A 14,204-nucleotide genomic window follows, 5' to 3' on the forward strand; every position below is an offset into this window, starting at 1 on the left:
TTTACTACGTCCTACACCATTTCCTACGTCATGGACCTGTTTCCCTCCATTTCCATAGCACTTTAGGATTGTAGATAAATTAATCTAATCGTTATTAACAGTTCCCACACTCCGGACAGCTCGTCTTTACTACGTCCTACACCATTTCCTACGTCATTGACCTGTTTCCCTCCCTTCCCATAGCATTTCAGAATTGCAGATACCTTAATCTAATCGTCATAAACAGTTCCCACACTACGGACAGCTCGCCTTGACTACTTCCTTCGCCACTTCCTACGTCGCGGACCTGTTTTCCTCCCTTCCCATAGCATTTTAGGATTATAGATACCTTAATCTAATCGTCATAAACAGTTCCCACACTCCGGACAGCTCGCCTTTGACTACATCCTTCACCACTTCCTACGTCGCGGACCCGTTTTCCTCCCTCCCATAGCATTTTAGGACTGTAGAAACCTTAATCTAATCGCATAAACAGTTCCCACACTCCGGACTACTCGCCTTGACTACTTCCTTCACCACTTCCTACGTCGCGGACCTGTTTTCCTCCCTTTCCATAGCATTTTTGGATTGCAAATACTTTGATCTAATCATCATAAACAGTTCCAACACTCCGGCTACTAGCCTTGACTACTTCCTTCACCACTTCCTACGTCGCGGACCTGTTTTCCTCCCTTTCCATAGCATTTTTGGATTGCAAATACCTTAATCCAATCATCATAAACAGTTCCCACGCTCCAGACAGCTCACCTTGACTACTTCCTTTACCACTTCCTTCGTCACGGACCTGTTTCCCTCCCTTCCCATAGCATTTTAGGATTGCCCATACCCTTATCTAATCGTCATAAACAGTTCCCACGCTCCGGACTACTCGCCTTGACTACTTCCTTCACCACTTCCTACGTCGCGGACCTGTTTTCCTCCCTTCCCATAGCATTTTAGGATTGTAGAAACCTTAATCTAATCGTCATAAACAGTTCCCACACTCCGGACAGCTCGCCTTGACTACTTCCTTCACCACGTCCTACGTCACGGACCTGTTTCCCGCCCTTCCCATAGCATTTTAGGATTGCCCATACCTTTATCTAATCGTCATAAACAGTTCCCACACTCCGGACAGCTCGCCTTGACTACTTCCTCAACACCTTCCTACGTCGCGGACCTGTTTTCCTTCCTTCCCATAGCATTTTAGGATTGCTGATACCTTAATCTAATCGTCATAAACAGTTCCCACACTCCGGACTACTCGCCTTGACTACTTCCTTCACCACTTCCTACGTCGCGGATCTGTTTCCCTCCCTTCCCATAGCATTTTAGGATTGCAGATACCCTGATCTTATCGTAATAAACAGTCCCCACACTCCGGACTGGTCGCCTTTACTACTTCCTTCATCACTTCCTACGTCACGGACCTGTTTCCCTCCATTCCCATAGCATTTTAGGATTGCCCATACCCTTATCCAATCATCATGAACAGTTCCCACACTCCGGACAGCTCGCCTTGACTTCCTTAACACCTTCCTTCGTCACGGACCTGTTTCCCTCCCTTCCCATAGCATTTTAGGATTGCCCATACCCTTATCTAATCGTCATGAACAGTTCCCACGCTCCGGACTACTCGCCTTGACTATTTCCTTCACCACTTCCTACGTCACGGACCTGTTTCCCTCCCTTCCCATAGCATTTTAGGATTGCCCATACCCTTATCTAATCGTCATAAACAGTTCCCACACTCCGGACAGCTCGCCTTGACTACTTCCTTCACCACTTCCTACGTCACTGACCTGTTTCCCTCCCTTCCCATAGCATTTTTGGATTGCCCATACCCTTATCTAATCGTCATAAACAGATCCCAGACTTCTCACTGCTACCCTTGACTACAATCATAGACAATGTATCGAGTAATCTTCAGTATAATCTTTGCTAAATGGTGTTTTTCCTTTTGTACTGTATTTGTAATTTGCTAGTATACTGTGGGTAGTTGGCTTATTATGAACACATGCTACAACTTCAAGTCTTTTGTTTACTTTTTCCTTGTTATTTAATTCAGCCAACAAGGTTACCTAGCAACCCATAAGACTAATGTTAAAAAAATGTGATTTTCAGTTTCATTTTTCTACGTAATTAGATTTTTGTTGGCAGTTCTAACTGCAATAAACTCGTTTTTAGGCCAGAATTAAACTATTTACAACATTTGAAGAAAATCGTCGGAACCGTTTTCGAGATCTTTGTGCAAGCAAGCATACATACATACAAGCAAACATTGCTCGTATTAGAGTATAGGATATTTTGTATAATTAAACTGACGAATAATTTGTATTAATTACAGCTGTTCATAGTAAACACATGATACACACAAAAGCATTCGTTTTCAGTTTCAATAACTGGAGTGGAGTGATTGATTGCATTATCTTGGAGTTGACTCTTTTACATCGGAAATTATGACTGTTATTCGTTTTGAAATAACACCTGTATAATACTTTTCAATTGCTCGAATTCGAGCAACAGGTGCACTAGTTGTTTACTTTTGATGGAACATTCCATCTCCATGAAGTTGTCGTCAGTTTTGACGCAGTTGAACAACAGATAGCGCTGTTTTTAATTACTAATTGATACCGAGTAAGCAGACTAGTATGATAAATGTTTTGGGCATCACTCACCTTATTGAAATCAGGAGAATCACAGTCCTTGTCATATCACAGTTCATTGCATATACACACTGATAAAAATATAAAATTAAAAATAAAACTAAATATAAAATCACAGACTAAAGTTCTCAACTCCGACGTTTCGCCACACCAATAAAAACGTGCGGTGTTTTCAAAGTTATTTTGTCTTCTCACGTAACGTTGTGAGCGCCTACCACGACTTGTCACGTTTTTATTGGTGCGGCGAAACGTCGGAGTTGAGAACTTTAGTCTGTAATTTTATATTTAGTTTTATTTTATTTTTTTTTTTTTTTTGTATTTTTATCAGTGTGTACGTGTAATGAACTGTGACAAGGACTGTGTTCTCCTGATTTCAATAAGGTGAGTGATGCCCAAAAACATTTATCATACTGAAGTATTGACCTCACCTAAAATACCATGACGTTTAGAAATAAGCAGACTTTGTAACCGGTTAATATTAATAGTGATGATATTCAATATTGTTTACCATCTTTTTTATTTTGCCGACGTAAACAAAAAAACATTTGTTATTGTTTTGTCAACTGTTCCAATTTGCAAAAACCAAAACTGTAGTACAACCAATGTAAATATTAACCTCTAAATTGAAGGCATAACCTAAACAATGCTGTTATTAATGTATCTAACTGTAAAATAGAAATATCCAATGTCTGTTTTAATCAAGAAAATAGCTTGTCTTTGTAAAGTAACGAAAAATAACGTTCAAAACACGAGTGAAGGTGGGTCTATACATATTCTCGGCCATATTTAAAGTGCTCGATAAATCTCGCTCTTCAAACATGGTCTCAAATGTGTAATGACTCACTTTCTACTCTTGTTATGAATATTGATGTCTAATGATTAACTCATACATGCAGACTCTTAAAAAGGGGTTGAGTTTGTGAAGGAAACGTGAGATGAGTGACAATCCATGAGAGCCTGAATGGGCCTAATTAGATCAATTTGGTAAAAATACATATATTTTGGTAAAAATACTAACGCCTAAATTAAGTTAGTTGGGAAAAGATAAGAAAATATTAAACCTCTAGAAGCTGCTGAAGTCCTTGTTGACACATTCGCTTTATAATTAGCTATGTTGCTAAGTAAGTATGAATGCACAGTGAGTGAGATGATCTATTTTTACTTTCTCCCCCTATACCATAGTATGGAGAAAGTATTGTTTTCGTCAAAATTTTCGAGTTTGAGTTTTGAGTGGATATATTCGTTTTTAGTCCCCCTGGACCCAAAAAAGTGGTTTTCGAAGTGATGTCTGTGTGTGTGTGTCTGTGTGTCTGGATGTGTACAGAGCTAGGGACTACACCTGTGGTCCGATTTCAATGAAATTTGGTATGTAGGTTCTAATCCGTGGTATCTCCAGGCGTTTTTTTTCTTTTTTTTGAAATTTTGATTTTTTATGGGGATTTTCCCATAAAAACACATAAAAAACTTGAAAAATCGTAATTTTTTAAAAATGGCCCGAACGATTTCGATAAAAAATTTAGTATGCTGTAGCCCTTTAAATTCTGAACAAAATGGTACAAATCCCATTTCTGTAAAAATTATGGTTCAAAAGTTATGGTAAATTATGTTATTTTCCCATAAAACCCCCATAAAATAACAAAAAATAGGATTTTAGACAAAAATCCGGTTTTGATTTAACAGAGTATGTTATGATCCTTACAATTTTGATAGTTTTTGTCATTTTTTAGAAAATTTTATTTTTAATGGGGATTTTCCCATAAAACCCCATAAAAAACTGGAAAAATAGGATTTTCCCAAAAATGGCCCGAACGATTTTGATAAAAATTTAGTATGTAATAGTCCTTTATATTCTAAACAAAATGGTATAAATCCCATTTCTGCAAAAATTACGGTTTAAAAGTTATGGTAAATTATGTTATTTTCCCATAAAAATCCCCATAAAATAACGGAAAATCGGATTTTCCCAAAATTGGCTAGAACGATTTTGATAAAAATTTAGTATGTTATAGTCCTTTAAATTCTGAAGAAAATTGTACAAATCCCATTTCCGTATATTTACTCTCACCGCTTACTCATGAGAATGGTTGTTGACAATCTTATGGGAGAAAGTATGTGTCAGAATGCTGATACCGTTTATTTCACTGACCATCGAAAAACGTATGTTACTGACTACATTACTATTTTAAAAAAATAGACCAGCTGTTCCCTTAGCGTGGGCCATTTATTAAACAATCGTAATGGTCAAGGACAGCTGGACCTATGTATGGCTTTAACCTAAGGTGACCTTCTAATTGCTATGCACTACAACCAGCTACCTACCAAACTACTGAAAGGAGTGTGTGTATTTTTAAGTCGTATTATTTGGCCTCGACGTCAATTTGGCTTAAAATACCTATACTTTGTATGGTCGCCATTTCATTTAAAAGTATTATTAATTCCACCTTTGATAACTTATATCATCGATTCTCCACACGATCAATGGACATTAAACAATTAAAGGGGTATGATAGCACCGTAGTTTGCGTGAGGTCCGGCCGAGTGTTGGGTCGGTCGCGTGTGCAAAGTGATAGAGAAACTTTTGTGTTATTTATTGCGCCAAACAATGAATTTACACGTCATAACAAGACGTTAAACCGAGGGGAGGAGTGTAATGCAACACGTGCCTTAGATTGGCTTTGGGGTTGCTAATTGGTTGCTTTGTTTTGTAATTTAATTTCTCCAAAGTTTTTTAAAATTATTTCGTTGGTTTACATACGCATCATTTTAAATTTATGGATCTGTTCAAAATGAAGAGATTTAAGATTCAGTAGGATGTACTGGTAACGAAGTTGACCTGGGAGAGTTGGTGCTAGCGAGGAACACGAGATTATGCTGATGCTACCCGAGATCTTATCGCTGTTATAGGTTATAACTATCTTATATGTCAGTCGTTCCACGTCTGGAGTCGCCGTTTTTTTCTTTTTTACTTCAATTCATCAGAACTTCTATGGCCCTTTAATTTTTGATTTGAGACTCATCAGTACACTACCACATAATATTACATTGGTTCACTCGAACCCATTTAGAAAGCTAGTAACTTATTTTACGCAAAATTAAACTAATCCGTTACTGAGTAACGTATTCAATACTGTTTTTTTTTTTTTTTTTTGTATTTCCAATCGTTTCTACGAGGGAAAATCTATTTGTATGTATGAATTTGTAATATTACATGTCATTCATTCATCATTAACATTAATTTCTCTTTTATTTTGTATATTTTCTCTCATAATGTCTGTTAATGCCACTGATAATGTATTATCAGTTATTTAATATGTTTCTCCTTGTTAATGTGTTATTTTATCCAATTTTGTTCAATGTTATATAATATCCCATCACCCCACAGAAACATCATCCTATTTTATGTTACAATATAATATTTATGCCAATTTTCACCATATCTACCCTGTACTTATCAAAAACCAACAATAACCATTTATTTAGAATAATATATAATTGTAAGAAAATTGCAATATATTAATATTATCTTAAATATAGTATCACTTTTCAAAATTATCCAAAGAAAATCAAAATTACTGTGGCAAGTGTCATTTATGTGAATTAACCAGCTGTGCATCATTTCAACAATGGACATGGACTTCCTGAGCTTCTACCATTGCCTCTCCCCAGATCCTGCCAACTCTTCACAGTGTGAACATCATTTTATTGGACATTGTGTTTGATTTGAACTAAATTAATAATCCAAAAGTATGAACTTAATCTAAATTTTAAATTTCTTATCATCTAAAAGTATTCAGTACAAGTGCCTTGAAGAGTAACAAATTTTAAGATGACAGACACTACAGATTTGGTAACCATCATCCATCTTATTTAACTAAGGACAAATTTAATCTTCATTGGACATTTAATCAGCATAGCCTAATAGGCCCAATTAACTTAACTCATCAAGAAATACATATTTCAAATTGAACTTTTATTCAAAATTTAATCTTCAAATTCTATTTTATTTCATTAAATTCAGTGAAACCATTTGGAATCTTTCTTTGGACTTCAACATATTATATTAATAGCATCACGAACCTAGCATTTCAGAACAATAACTTAATTAAATTATCTACATTTTAAATAAGCCTAATATATCATTCGAACCGGCACGACCACCCCTCCCTGAGATTAAGAGCTCATAGCCTATTTAAATATTAATTAGTACTTCAGAAGAATCCAACCCAATATAAGCCTAGAATAATATCATCCACTTTGGAAACCCCACCATTTTGAAAATTTACCATTGTTAACTTACCCTGTAGCTAATTCAACCAATAACTTATCTTGTATTTCATTAATACATTTTATATTGTAACCTACTAAATCTATTTATTGTTAAAATTATTCATATTTTATAAATTTAAGATAAAGACTTACCTCATTAGACAGAAATAAAACACAAATTAGGAATTATCTTTATTAAGAAAGAAATGACTTGGAGTTCAATGTGGGCTAACTTAATAGCCGAAGGAATTTTGTGGGCCTAAGTTAATGAAAGTCTATAGAAAGCTTTATGGTGTGATAAATATAAAATATGACATGAGTGAGTTTGCATCATGTCTAAAGTGACATTTAAGCTGTAATGTAATAAAGTAAGCCTGTATAGTAATGAATAGAAAAACTGACAACAAATTGGTTCTCAAAACGCCTCAAGGTCGTTTGATTGTGCTGAAATCAATCAACACAGTTTGCATGTTCGAATAGGGTTAAGGTGATTACAGTTTGTGTTTGCCAAGAACTTATTTGTAAAGAAAATTATTGAGAGCTTGCTGTAAGAATCGCGTAGCTATGTTTTACTTTAACAAAATAAACTGGAGTAGTTCTAAATATACTTTTGAATCTTGTTCACATGTTCTGGATTTGTTTTTTACACTACAGAGCAGTTCAATGTTTTGAGTTGATGAGTACAATACGATACCATGCAAGTTTATTTCAGTGAGACAGCTATATGACGAATCAGTCAAATTTGCATACGGGGTGTTCAGATGTATGTGTACTTATTTACTTGCTGTAGATTCATATGACAAATTGCTGATTTACTAACCTGCTAGTCCCATTAATGTTATACAGGGTGGGGCAATGAAAGCGCCCCAATTTATAAGCAGTACAAACTCAATAATATTCACCCTATGGATATAAATAGCACATCAAAACACAGCTTATCTTTTGCCATTTTAACTTAACAAAGTCATTTTTCCATTTTCTGAGAACGTAATCCTGCAAGTGACGTCCTTGTCGTACTTGACATTAGGCACTTACAAACTCCATCAAATACTCCTCCAGCATTTCTTCAGGAATCACTTTAGTTTTTGGACAATTCTTAGCTTCGGTTCAAGGAAATCTGTGGGGTGACATTGAAAAACCTCGAACTTCAAGTAGCTTATTAGAACCCCCCCCCCTTCCAAAAAAAGGAGCCAACGTAAAGCTTTCAACAACAACAGCTTACTGGCAAATCTCTTTGGACTTTGAGTTACTGCGACTCGCACTCTTTCAACATTTGCTGGTGTACAAAGAGTTTTGCGGCACCCACCGATTATTTTTAAGGTTTAAGCGTTTATCCTAAATAATTTTACCCAGTTCGCCATTGTTTTCCAATCTGGAACAGTGCCATGTTGACCAAGGATGAAATGTGGTCCAAACAATCTCTGGGGTTTTACACAAGAACCACTATTTTAAAAATAGGTTTGCACATAAAAATCTCAGTGTTAATAGCCTCGGGCATAATATTTACTAAAATGGCATAGTTTAATTGATGTTTTAAGCACAGCTGATCATTCGTTGTTGCAACAATTAACATGTGACAGCTAAAACAAATTGTGGCGTTCTCATTGCCCCACCCTGTATCTCTATGCTGGTCTGTTGATAAAGTATTGTCCAGAGCACGTCTACCAACCTCTTAGTCCCATTAATCTTATATCTAAATGCTGGTCTGTTGATGAGGTATTGAGTTGTCACGTCTACCAACCTGTTAGTCCCATTAATCTTATATCTAAATGCTGGTCTGTTGATGAGGTATTGAGTTGTCACGTCTACCAACCTGTTAGTCCCATTAATCTATTATCTCTGCTGGTCTGTTGATGAGGTATTGCCCAGAGCACGTCTACCAACCTGTTAGTCCCATTAATCTTATATCTCTATGGTGGTCTGTTGATGAGGCATTGTCCAGAGCACGTCTACCAACCTTTAGTCCCATTAATCTTATATCTCTATGATGTTCTGTTGATGAGGTATTGTCCAGAGCACGTCTACCAACCTGTTAGTCCTATTAATCTTATATCTCTATGCTGTTCTGTTGATGAGGTATTGTCCAGAGCACGTCTACCAACCTGTTAGTCCTATTAATCTTATATCTCTATGCTGTTCTGTTGATGAGGTATTGTCCAGAGCACGTCTACCAACCTTTAGTCCCATTAATCTTATATCTCTATGATGTTCTGTTGATGAGGTATTGTCCAGAGCACGTCTACCAACCTGTTAGTCCTATTAATCTTATATCTCTATGCTGTTCTGTTGATGAGGTATTGTCCAGAGCACGTCTACCAACCTTTAGTCCCATTAATCTTATATCTCTATGATGTTCTGTTGATGAGGTATTGTCCAGAGCACGTCTACCAACCTGTTAGTCCTATTAATCTTATATCTCTATGGTGGTCTGTTGATGAGGTATTGTCCAGAGCACGTCTACCAACCTTTAGTCCCATTAATCTTATATCTCTATGATGTTCTGTTGATGAGGTATTGTCCAGAGCACGTCTACCAACCTGTTAGTCCTATTAATCTTATATCTCTATGCTGTTCTGTTGATGAGGTATTGTCCAGAGCACGTCTACCAACCTGTTAGTCCTATTAATCTTATATCTCTATGCTGGTATGTTGATGAGGTATTGTCCAGAGCACGTCTACCAACCTGTTAGTCCTATTAATCTTATATCTCTTTGCTGGTCTGTTGATGAGGTATTGTCCAGAGCACGTCTACCAACCTGTTAGTCCTATTAATCTTATATCTCTATGCTGGTCTGTTGATGAGGTATTGTTCAGAGCACGTCTACCAACCTGTTACTCCTATTAATCTTATATCTCTTTGCTGGTCTGTTGATGAGGTATTGTCCAGAGCACGTCTACCAACCTGTTAGTCCTATTAATCTTATATCTCAATGCTGGTCTGTTGATGAGGTATTGTCCAGAGCACGTCTACCAACCTGTTAGTCCTATTAATCTTATATCTCTTCGCTGGTCTGTTGATGAGGCATTGTCCAGAGCACGTCTACCAACCTGTTAGTCCTATTAATCTTATATCTCTATGCTGTTCTGTTGATGAGGCATTGTCCAGAGCAGGTCTACCAACCCACCGGATTGATCGGTTCGCGTGCGATACCCACGTAAAGCCCGAATCACTGCCGCTGGTTCCTTTATGTCCCACATCGATTGTGCCTACTGCATTCAAATGAAAACGACACAGCGATCGTCACGAACGCGAATTATCAAACAAATACTTTATAATGTAACCGACCCCGTTTGACGTCATCGCGATGATCGATTCTTGTGAGAGTTCGCATTTGTGGTTGCAAACACAAGGATTTTGTACTTTCTTACAATAATAGTTTGTGTGTTCGTTTGTAAAATGTCCATAAATCAGATGGATTTTTTTATTGGAAATTAGTCGTCCAGTTGATGATTTAAATATTTAATATTCTTACTAGTTATGGGATGTGGTTCGTTCAAAGTTAAAAAGTAGTACTGGCTGGTGTGTTCACAATTAAAACAAATATGAACACAGAAGCGACACAGAATGATTTTTTATCGAAGTAATTCAAACTTTTTTACTGTTGTCAAACAAAATAATACATAGAAAACACAAAAACCTAAACTACTGTATATAGAAAAGATTTAAAAATAAAATAAAAACTCTACTGATTAAAATATCCCACGAAATGGTATTATTATGATTAAAAATCGAATAAACTGTAATATTTTGCTACAATAATAATCATAGAAAGGGGCTGAAAAAAGGTTATTAGGCTATAAAACTGACAAAGGATGTAACACACAGCAAAAATACATAACTTTCCCCCAACTATAAACTGAACAACTCACGCTACTGCTACATTTGTGTATTGTCCCCTACCATTGTGGGTTTACCGGCTGATTCATGCTTTCTGGAGGACCGATATGCGTATCAATACCTAAATACCTAAACTGTACAGTATACCGTATACCTAATACAATCAGGGGTTTCCTTGTTACATTCCTTTCCCAGCCGATCTACTTAACCAATTTTTACGACTGAGGTATAATTTTAAAGCTTATGATCTAGCTCACCTAGTGGTTCAAAAAGTGATTTCCCTTAATGCTTTGCACCTCATGTTTAATTTGTTTCTAAAGTCCATTTTCAAAGATCAGCTTTGCTGAACAACTTTCTAAAAATCGGTTACATGTGAATTGTAATTTAACAGCTGTTCCTCGGCCTACAGTTTAATGTTTAACAAAAGGCTAATATAAACAGTATAGATAAATGAATTTTAATATGCTACTTTTTTAAACGATTTTATTAGCTAGCTTTCTTAATCCGGTACACATTTTGCAATCAATTTTAAACTAACTTCCCGATGAGCTAGATACTTGAAACATAGCTCACAAACATAAACAACAAACATACAAACAAACAAACACACAAACTTTCACATTTACAATATTAGTAATACTAGCAGAGTACCCGTCCTTCGTACGGGGTTGGCGTGTAAGTATAAAATGCTTATTGCAGTTATACTCGTGCTTTGTGTTTGCAATGGGGGAGGACACAGATTGATAAAATTTGGTTCTTTTAATTTGCTGTATGCTATAGTATAAAACATCTACCATAGCCATAATACTGCCCTACCACTGAACCTAAACAACAGAAAAAAGTAAATTACCAAATATTCTCACAATAGGCCTATTACAACTTATTTATAAATCAAAAACAAAAGCATAACTATAAAAACTCCTTTTTTGTCAGTTCCCATTGTGTATCACAGCTTTTTGTTGCTGCCTGGTTCCAATTAGCTGTTGTCATAAAGGAAATAAATGGTATCAGTAATCTGACACATACTTTCACCCATAAGCTTGTCAACAACCTTTATCATGGGTGGGAGTAACTATGACAATTTTGTAGGAAAAATCACAAAAGTTGCGATATCTTTTGAACCGTAATCGTTACAGTAATGGGGGTTGCATGATTTTATTTAGAATTATAAGGACTATTACTCATTAATTTTAATCAGAACCGAGGTTTTCCAACGTGCGATTTTTTCGTAATTTTATGGTATTTTTAATGGGAAAATAACATAAGTTACAATAAGTTTTGAACCGTAATTTTTACGGAAATGGGATTTGTACAATTTTTTTCAGAATCTAAATTACTATAACACACTGAATTTTTATCAAAATCGTTCGGGCATTTTCGAGAAAATCTGAATTTTCCGTTATTTATGGGGAAATCCCCATTAAAAATCACAATTTTAAAAAAATGAAAAAAAACGCCCGGAGGTACCATGGATTAGTACCTACAAACTAAATTTCATCAAAATCGGACAACAGGTGTGGTTGTCCGAATGGATGTTGTCAAAATGGATATCCACTCAAAACTTAAACTCGAAAATGTTGACGAAGACAATACTTTCTCTATATTATACTATGTATCAAACTATGCATAGGGGAAGAAAGTAAAAAATAATAGTGCTGAACCCTATTGGTAAACCCTATTAATGTTTAATGCTATTGAATATCATAGAACCATCCTTTCTAGTTGAAACAGCTGGCAAAATTCTTAATTTAAAAAAATGAATACTGATAAGGTTAACGTGGGAATCTCCAGAGCCATTGAGGTGGAGCCCGAAAGGATCTTTGACACAGCTGTATGTCTATATGTTAATCGGGAACGTAAGCTATCGTACCAAATTTCAGCTCAATCCGGCCAGTAGTTAATGCGTGGTTGAACTTCAAACAAACATACATACACACAAACTTTCACATTCATCAAATTAGCAAGATCATAATATACTTAGAGAACTTCGAGAAATATATTTTCAACCTTGAACAATGGACTTTTTACATAGTGCACTCACTAGTGAATATCTAAATACTTGTGAGTACGTGTGTAGTTTACTAGAATGTCGTGAAGTAGAGCATAGTAGATGGTACCTTATCAGCTGGGTAGCCGCGCAGTATACTGCCACAATTCCTCCGCGCATCACTGTATCGAACCGTCCGACGGGCTGAGTCGTACTGTACACTGAATATAACCTTCTGTCACTCTCCTCCTGACTCAAGAAAGTGTTTACCTTCGTTAAATTGCATTAAATAAACCATTACGTTCTCCTTCATTATTTGTTCGTTCCTCCTAAATAAATATCCGTTCTTCAACGCTTGTTTTAGGAGATTCACGATTTTGACGAAGTTGTTTTTCAAGTTCATTTGCCATTAGATGGGCTATTAATTGACAGCTGTGTCTAAGGGATGTCGGCCTTGGTCACTAACAAGACTACAAGATCGCGCCTCTGATTCTACTGTACAATCATCTCCATTCATACTTGGCTTTATACCTACTTTGTCCATACAAAGTAATTTAAATGTACTATTCGCCATTCCTAGGAAAGTATTAAAGAGTAGGAGGATCATGGTTTTGTGTATCAGTTTTATTTGGATTTCATTTTTGAAAATCGTACTCAATAGGCTTTGGTTGTATGTAGGTTGGTGTTTTCGTTGAAAGGTAATTGGGAAATGGTAGATTATCGGGCGTAGGTTTGTGAAGCATAGTGTCAAGCTATGGAGCAAGTTTAGACGATTGTAGTCTTTCAGGTTCCTCGGATTGACTGGTCTGCGTAAAGTGAAGCAGTGTTTTGATAGCTTGGTTCCTTTATGGCTCTGTGAAATGAGGTGATTGTCATTGGCTGGTTAGTGATTATTGTTCAAATCTTTAAGTGCTTGGTTCCACACTAAGTGGGATTGGTTTTAAACTCGGATGCAATTTGTAATTTGGTTGATTAATGAATAGTTTGGCAACACAACCGTGTTGGACAATACGCTTATTAACTAAAAATACCGATGGCGTTGAAAATTCTACATTTAAATTAGACGTAAATTTAGCTCATCAAAATAAAAAAATAAATGAAATTGATTATAGTATTACGACTATACACAAAATAGACTCCCCGTGTGATATAAAAGTTTGAAGCCAAGAAAATAGATGAAGTTTAGGACCATCTCACCAGAATTTACTAGTGTATTGGGTTAAATCTATGCAGGTTTTTTGTGACGATTACTCCTCCGAAACTACTGAACCGATTGACATGTTTTTGGTGTCATTGGAAAGCGCGTAACGTGAAGTTGTGCAGGAAACTTTCTTTTTAGAGAAATAATTAGACAGTGAGGCCCTGGGGCCCTTGAAAGTTTCGTATTTCTCCGTAAAATTAACATGGGAAACAACCATTGTTATAAAACTCCAGCTGTTGTCAGAAAAAGTGAGAAGAAGAACATATG

General features: G+C 36.2%; 1 protein-coding gene across 1 annotated transcript in view; it reads right to left on the reverse strand.

Annotated features, from left to right (window-relative positions):
* Positions 1-12,933, reverse strand: part of LOC128991060 (cyclin-dependent kinase-like 4) — a 36,027-nt gene extending 23,094 nt beyond the window's left edge. Inside the window, exon 1 of the mRNA XM_054413784.1 lies at positions 12,867-12,933. The gene's annotated coding sequence lies outside the window, so the exon portion shown is untranslated. The remainder of the gene's footprint in view (positions 1-12,866) is intronic.
* Between the last annotated feature and the right edge of the window lie 1,271 nt (positions 12,934-14,204).

This window comes from Macrosteles quadrilineatus, unplaced genomic scaffold, assembly GCF_028750875.1.
Source record: "Macrosteles quadrilineatus isolate MER2022 unplaced genomic scaffold, UCM_ALF_1.0 Scaffold_3__2_contigs__length_128488019, whole genome shotgun sequence".
NCBI classification, from domain to species: Eukaryota; Metazoa; Arthropoda; class Insecta; order Hemiptera; family Cicadellidae; genus Macrosteles; species Macrosteles quadrilineatus.